The following is an 8,755-nucleotide window of genomic DNA, read 5'->3' on the forward strand; positions in this document are numbered from 1 at the left end:
TGATCCTGCCCCCATGTCTGTACCCTGGTAATGGTGGCTGTCCTATGCAATTAACAAACCCCTATCTCCCCTTCACACAAAGTCTTCTGCAAAGAAACATGACGGAAACAGTAATGAACAGCAAACTATTTTTAATACTCAACTACACAGTTGGGGGATGAAACTGGGATTTTGGATTGGGTGAGCCAGGAAGGGAAGCAATTCTCATACTTTAGGGAATGAGAGCTGTTTGGTACATGAGTGCTCTGCTGGGGTGGAGTGACAGTTTTCACAGCCCCTAGCGCCCCTCCTTCTTGTGATTTTGGGTGAGGGTGGGACAGGACTTTGTGGCGGGGGAGGGCAGTTGCAGATACAGTTCAGGGGGGCTCTCTGCTCCTGCCTGCGGTCCTGCAGAACATCCACAAGGCGCTGGAGCGTGTCCGTTTGCTCCCTCATTAGGCCAAGCAGCGTTTGGGTCGCCTGCTGGTCTTCCTGCCACCACCTGTCCTCCCGTTCGCTGTGTGAGCGCTGCTGCTGAGAGAGGGTCTCCCTCCACTGGCTCTGCTGGGCCGCCTTGGCTCTGGAGCAGGCCATCAGTTCAGCGAACATCTCGTCCCGAGTCTTTTTCTTTCGCCGCCTAATCTGCGCCAGCCTCTGTGAGGGGGATGCCGGGGCAGTTCGGGAAAGAGCCGCAGCTGTGTGATGGGAAAAAGGAAGTGATTTCCTTGCAAAGATACATGTTTGCGAACACTGAACACAGTCTACTCAGTTTCTGTGAACAAGACCATACAGGGCACCTATCTCATGTGCTCTCAGGACAAGTTCGAATTTTCGGCATTCGCTTTCATTGCCTGGGCTCTTGCACTGGAGATCGGACAAGTGGGGCAGGACAGCAGAATCCGTGTAGCAGCCAGGCCTGGTAAGCCATAAACTTTAGGCTGCTTAACAGTTAATGGATAGCAGTGCCCTCCTGCTGCAGGCAATCTGGAAAGCATAAAGTCTGACCCTGTTCCAGCCCCTCGCGGCTGTCCCCGGGAAAGATCCCTGTATGCTTTCCCTCTGCAGCCTCCACCACGTGGCTGTTAAACGACGGTCATTGTTATGCAAAGGAAAAGTCAAGCATTCACAATAGTAACATTACAGTAATTCCCCTAATTAGATGCAGCAGTCGCCGAGCGAGATCACCCTGAGGCGGGTCACTAGGAGAGACAGAGAGCGCATGCTGCGTGAATCCCTGCACAGACCAGGGCCCTATGCTGCCATGCTGGTCGAGGCAATGCTCCCACTGTACCTCAGGATGGCCTGGCGCGGAAGAGTGTGCTTCCACGGAGCACCCAATAAGGCACCTCTCCCCAGGAATCTCCTGCGGAGGCTTTTCGAGTACCTCTACGAGAGCTTCGTGGAACTCTCCCAAGAGGATTTCTGTTCGATCCCTATATGTATTGACCTTCTTTTCATATAGTTTTTATTCCTGTTTTTTAAAAAATAAATGTTTACATGTTTATAGCACTTACCGACTGATCCTTCCCCTGATTCAGAGTCCGGGTTAACGGCCGGGGAGGGTTGGTAGGGGATCTCTGTGAGGGTGATGAAGAGATCCTGGCTGTCGGGGAAAGCAGTATTGTAAGCGCTGTCGCCTGCCTCGTCCTCCACAAACTCTTCCTCATCTTCCCCATCCATGAACATCGCCGAGAAACTGCCCGTCGACACTATCCCATCCTCAGAGTCCACGGTCACTGGTGGGGCAGTGGTGGCAGACCCACCGAGAATGGCATGCAGTGCCTCGTAGAAGCGGCATGTCTGGGGCTGGGCTCCGGAGCATCCGTTTGCCGCTTTGATTTTTTGGTAGCCTTGTCTCAGGTCCTTGATTTTCACGCGGCACTGCGTTGCATCCCGGCTGTATCCTCTGAGTGCCATGGCTTTGGAGACCTTCTCGTAGGTCTTTGCATTCCGTTTTTTGGAGCGCAGCTCCGAAAGCACAGACTCATTGCCCCACACAGCGATCAGATCCAAGACTTCCCGGTCAGTCCATGCTGGGGCCCTCTTTCTACTCTGAGATTGCATGGACTCCTCTGCTGGAGAGCTCTGCATCGCTGCCGGTGCTGCTGAGCTCGCCCCGATATCCAACCAGGAACTGAGATTCAAAATGGCCAGACAGGAAAAGGAATTCAAATTTTCCCGGGGCTTTTCCTGTGTGGCTGATCAGAAAATCTGAGCTCGGACTGCTGTCCAGAGCGTCAACACAGTGGTGCACTGTGGGATAGCTCCCGGAGCTACTAAGGTTGATTTCCGTCCACACATAGGCTAACTCGACATAGCCATGTCGAATTTAGCGCTACTCCCCTCGTCGGGGTGGAGTACCGAATTCGAACTAAAGAGCCCTCTAGGTCGAACTAATTAGCTTCCTGCTGTGGACGGTTGCACGGTTAAATCGAATTAACGCTGCTAAATTCGACATAAACTCCTAGTGTAGACCAGGCCTAAGTTTTCAAGTGCTCTGTCCAGTCTACTTTTAAGTGTCTGCAGCAATGGAGCTTCCACCCATTCCCCTGGGAAATGATTCCACAACTTAACCAATTAGACAGTAGGAAGTTTTTCCTGACATGCAGTCTAAAATTTCCCCTCTATAATTTCATTGCATTGCTCTTTACACCTCTGACATACCTTTATAATTTATAAGGTTCACAAATTTTTTAAATGATCATAGAGATTCAAACACAGGAAGGACCTTTTTGGCTAAATCGAACATGTTTTACTTACACAACTAGTCCCAGTGAAACCAAGAGGAAGGAAGGCTAACAGAATTTGTACCTCTTATTGCAGAAGAAAATAACTCCAATCTCATATTTTGCACTTCAAAAATGTAAAACAGATTATAAAAAGGCTGGTCAACTAAAATGGAATCAGCTAAGCCACTTCACTCCTGCATTTCCATAAAGACATATCAGATACCATGAGAGAACACTGGAGCTGCATTATATTCTGGAGCTTTATACCCTGATTCTGAAAAGACTTAGGTGTAGAGCCACAGAGGGGTTTAGGAGTGCAGTGCCTAACTCCTAGGCACCCTGCAGCCTAGTGGAATCCTCTGCCCTGATTTAGGAACCCAGGCTCCTCATATAATACAAGGGAGAGTTAAACACTAAGAATGGGATACTCAGAAGCCAACAAGCTAAGCAGCGAGTTACCAATGGCCAAATGCACAGGAAAGAGATTGGGGTTAGAACCTAGATTCATAACGGTACATAGGCACCACCTCTCACTGATCTGGGCCTGAGGCATCTGACCGACATGATGGAGGGAGGCACCTCTTTTTGCTCTGGATTCTCAGCCATAAACCCTCCCCTGAAGTTAAGCACCTAAGCTAGTTCATCCTTTTCTCACAAAGAGCAAGAGACCTCCATTATAGCCCAGCGGTTAAGGCTCTCACCTGCAATATAGAAGACCCATATTCAAATCCCTCCTCTGCCTTTTGGGTATTCTGGCACGAGGCTCTCAATTTCTCCTGCTGTTCCACATCAATAGGGTTACGCTGTAGCTGAGCGATGGTTTTGGGGATGTCATTGGCACCTAAATGTTGGACGTGGGAACCTATAAAGAGGCAGTGAGTCCCCCTAAGTACCTTGTGGACCTAGCCTGTATTCACATGGGCTAGATCAGTAGGACTACTCATATGCTTAATTTTAAGCATATGCATAGGTCTCTGCACAATGGGGACCTTAAAAAACACTGAGACAGTTAAGCTACAGTTGACCACAGGGACACTAATTCTGTAAGTTTCTAATCAGTCATTAATAATCAGTTAAGGAAAATGGGATGTTAGCCCCACCCTGAGGCAAAGCTGCAGCCTTCTCTCTTTTCTCTTCAGGGTCCTGGGTTCACCTATAAGGGTGCCTGGTGCCTCCACCCAAGGAAAGCCCTCCCAGTGCAGACTACACAGAGGGCCTGTCCTTTGGGAAAACATTCAACACCCAAATTCAGTATCTCATACAGAGTAAAGTCAGAGCATACAGAAATAAAATAGCTATTGCACTTCCCAGAGTAATAAAACAGTAGCTGGGGCTTTATTGGGTATGGGGAACTCAGGAAAAGGGGCAATGGAAAAATGGAACAGGATAATAAAAGACAAAACAACAATACATAAATTCTACCCCTCCTGACGTTCACAGCAAATACATACCACCCTGTGCTCCATCCCAGCATCTGCCTAGACAAATAGTGAGTCTAGGCTCAGTCTTTAATGGGTGGTACAGAATTGAAATCAGTGACTGGCTTAAAAAACACTTTCAAAATTAATAAACAGGAGTATTCTTAAAAAGTATTCATACCCAGGATGGTGAGATCATCCGATGGCTGTCTGGTCTGCATCCAAATGTGCAGTTAAGCTGGATCTTGGTAGTTTGACCATGACTCTCTCCTTAACCTCTTGGGTTTGTGGTCTGTGATGAGATTACACTCTACAGAAACCCCAAAAGGGCTCAAAATCTCCCATTGGGTAGGAATGTGAGGGTAGAAAGAGCCTCAGTGATACTTCTCTCTCTGCACCACTCCAAACCCAGCCAAAACTGAATGTTAAACAAAACCCTTTGTCTTTGAGTTCTGGCTTATGATTGGTTCTGGAAGTGTTGCTAGCTAGTTCTCTTTCTGCCTTGGACCCTAGACAGTCTGGGAAATGGAATCCTGAGCCTCTGTAGCCATTGCTGCTGTAGTCCAGGGTGAGTCTCCTAGAGGCTCAGTATGGTATTTAAGGAGTACCCCCTCTCAAGGAGTCATGGGGGCAATTTTAATTAATTCATAGATAATATGACTAGCCATCATATGTTTTAAATTGTTGGTTGTGTTCTCAACAATTGTCCCAGTTTCTTTGATGAAATATTATTTCTTACACTAAATGACTAAAAAATTATTCTTGCATGGGGTTTTGCTCTTTTTGTTATTTCAGAATGCTAAATGAATATACAGACTTTACTAGAATTAAAACTGAAGGAAATTATTAACTTATTTTTATAGTTTTGCATATTTTTATTTACTATTTAATTTTGTATTTGCTAGTTCTTAATATTTGTGTGAACAGTCAGGTCCCAGTTCTCTACAGCCTGGCATCTTACATTGACTTTGCAAAGCTCTGAGATTCTACCACTCTGATTCAATGAAGCCTCAGATCCTTAAATTTTAACTAACTGATGAATAGGTAGGCTAATTTTCTGCTTAAGCTCCAGGAATGGGCATTGGGAGACCTGGATCATGCTGTTCCAAGCTCTGCAACAGACTTCCTGTGTGACCTTCGTAAAGTCACCTTAGGACTCAATGTCTCAATGATGATGTGGCTGTGCTTTAAGGACTAGACCATCACAAGTCCTACATAGCCATAGCAGTAAGGGAGCATAAGGTGCCCCCTGCTTCCTTGAGCAGATTACCCCTACCACAGTGTGCTGCATGAGAGGGGAAGTGGGCTCTGCAGAGCAACTACTTCCCCCTCCCTCAGACAGGTGACCAGGATGAGGTCTTGGCTCCGCCCCCAACAATGTGTCAACCTGCAGAACTGTGCTGACGCACCAGGTGATTTAATTAAATCAAATGTTGGACTGGTACAGTTTGCTTCCTCCCTGAGTGGGGGAGACCAAGAAATAACTATATATTGTCCCTTGTTTAGAGTAGATCAGAGCGGTGATCTAGCACTAAATCAGCACCTTGCAGTCACTGTCTGTAATATCCATTTAGACCTTGAATACCCATGTGCATCCGACGAAGTGGGTATTCACCCACGAAAGCTCATGCTCCAATATGTCTGTTAGTCTATAAGGTGCCACAGGACTCTTTGTTGCTTTTACAGATCCAGACTAACACGGCTACCCCTCTGATACTTGACATTTAGACCTTGTCTATCACAAAAGTTGCACTGGCTTAACTAGAATTGTTTTTATGTTTTTGTTTTGTTTATTTAAACTGGTGCAAAACCTGCATGGTCACACTTAAATTGGTTTATATTTAATTTGTTCAGATACTAAATTAAAGTAATTCACAACAGCATGGGGGCCTAATCCCAGGTGGGGCCTTTGGGTACTGCCAGAATTTAAATAACCATTGAGATTAGGATCTCATGCTGCTAGACATGGTATTAACATAGTAAACAGAGTCCCTGCCCTGGCGCATTTAGAAGGAAAACCTTCCTAGGAAACTTCTTTGGCCCAGTTTTGTGAGAGGGCTCCCTGCTCTTTCAGTGATGTGTAAGACAAAGGAGGGAGCAGGTGCTTATTCCTGTTGAAGAGACTGATCTGCCATCATTTTGTGGTTTTTAAAATATGTCCATATTGGGCAATTACTGGCCCCAAGCCTTTTCTTTACATGGCAAGGTTCAGGAATAGACAACACTGTAAGAATGTCAATTTGCAATTGAACCCAAAGCAAAGCAAATTGTTTGTAAAACAACCAACCCACGTCAGTCAGTCAGGGGAGGAAGGAATTTCCACAGACTCAAGGAAACTGTGGCAGGTTACAGTTGTCCAGTCTACAGTCAATCACAGATAGATATACAGAGTAACGTGGGGCTCTGTTCCTATTAGAGATCATTTGTTTCCAGGTTTACCAGTGTAGCCAGATGATGTTGTAGGTTGGGTAAGAAAGAAAGATCCCTTTAGTGGTCATCAGTGTGGTTTGGCATTTGCAGAGTTAATATGGGCACTTCTGACTGCTTCGTTTTTATCTTACTAATGTTTCAAAATCCTTTCATGTTAGTCTCAGATGAAAATAATTAGGGCTTGGAAGAGCTTTTAGCCCAGGAATGGGTGGCAGCATATTGTGGCAGAAGTATAAATTCTGTAGAAAGAAATTACTGCATTCCTAGGCAGGAAAAGTTAAAACTAAATCTGTTGACCATTTTAACCATTATTGGAATTGGAGAAAAATTGTGTATAGGACAGACCATAATCTTTACAGTGGCCTTTTTAATTCACTAATCACAGAGGACGGTTGGCCAGGTAGTTGCAGAAATTACAGGGAAGTGATTAGAAGTTCACACCAACCTGGACACAGCTTGGAAAAGCAGATACCTTGTCAATGCATCTGATTTAGGAAGGCAGTTCCCCATAGTGGCCAAATCTTCAGGACAAGGAATTGATTGTAAAATGAGCATGCTAATGAAGGAAGACCCAGGCTAATGAACACCCAAAGTTTGCACAGCAGAAGTGCTAATGTTCTCCTACTGATTGCTGTAATAACAGTAGAGCCAGTGCTGCAAGGGCAGACCCGCTGAGGGTATGTCTACACTACGGGATTATTCCGAATTTACATAAACCGGTTTTGTAAAACAGATTGTATAAAGTCGATCGCACGCGGCCACACAACGCACAGTAATTCGGTGGTGTGCGTCCATGGTCCAAGGCTAGCGTCGATTTCCGGAGCATTGCACTGTGGGTAGGTATCCCGAAGCTATCCCATAGTTCCTGCAGTCTCCCCCGCCCCTTGGAATTCTGGGTTGAGATCCCAGTGCCTGATGGGGCAAAAATCATTGTCGCGGGTGGTTCTGGGTACAGCCTCCCCCCTCCCCCCGTGAAAGCAGCAGACAACCGTTTTGCGCCTTTTTTCCTGGGTGAACTGTGCAGATGCCATAGCACAGCAAACATGGACCCTGCTCAGCTCAATACCGCAATCGTGGACATTTTAAACACCTCACGCATTCTCGTGCAGTCTATGGTGAACCAGGACCTGCAAAGCCAGGCGAGGAGGAGGCGGCTACGGCAGCACGGCAATGAGAGTGATGAGGACATGGACACAGAATTCTCTCAAACTGCGGGCCCCTGCGCTTTGGAGATCCTGATGGTATTGGGGCAGGTTCTAGCCATTGAACGCCGATTTTGGACGCAGGAAACAAGCACAGACTGGTGGGACCGCATTGTGTTGCAGGTGTGGGACGATTCGCAGTGGCTGCGAAACTTTCGCATGCGTAAGGGCACTTTCATGGAACTTTGTGACTTGCTTTCCCCTGCCCTGAAATGCCATAATACCAAGATGAGAGCAGCCCTCACAGTGGAGAAGCGAGTGGCAATAACCCTCTGGAAGCTTGCAACACCAGAAAGCTACCGGTCAGTTGGGAATCAATTTGGAGTTGGAAAATCTACTGTGGGGGCTGCTGTGATGCAAGTAGCCAAAGCAATCATTAAGCTGCTGCTACGAAAGGTTGTGACTCTGGGAAACATGCAGGCCATAGTGGATGGCTTTGCTGCAATGGGATTCCCTAACTGTGGGGGGGTGATAGATGGAACCCATATCCCTATATTGGCACCGGAGCACCAGGGCACCCAGTACGTAAACCGCAAGGGGTACTTTTCCATGGTGCTGCAAGCACTGGTGGATCACAAGGGACATTTCACCAACATCCACGTGGAATGGCCAGGGAGGGTTCATGACGCTCGCGTCTTCAGAAGCACTACTCTGTTTAAACGGCTGCAATAAGGGAATTACTTCCCAGACCAGAAAATAACAGTTGGGGATGTTGAAATGCCTGTAGTTATCCTGGGGGACCCAGCCTACCCCTTGATGCCATGGCTCATGAAGCCATACACAGGCAGCCTGGACAGTGGTCAGGATCTGTTCAATTACAGGCTGAGCAAGTGCAGAATGGTGGTAGAATGTGCCTTTGGCCGTTTAAAGGCGCGCTGGCGCACATTACTGACTTGCTCAAACCTCAGCCAAACCAATGTCCCCTATGTTATTGCTGCTTGCTGTGTTCTCCACAATCTCTGTGAGAGTAAGGGGGAGACCTTTATGGCGGGGTGGG

The sequence above is a fragment of the Mauremys reevesii genome, linkage group 4 (assembly GCF_016161935.1).
Source record: "Mauremys reevesii isolate NIE-2019 linkage group 4, ASM1616193v1, whole genome shotgun sequence".
Classification (NCBI taxonomy): Eukaryota; Metazoa; Chordata; order Testudines; family Geoemydidae; genus Mauremys; species Mauremys reevesii.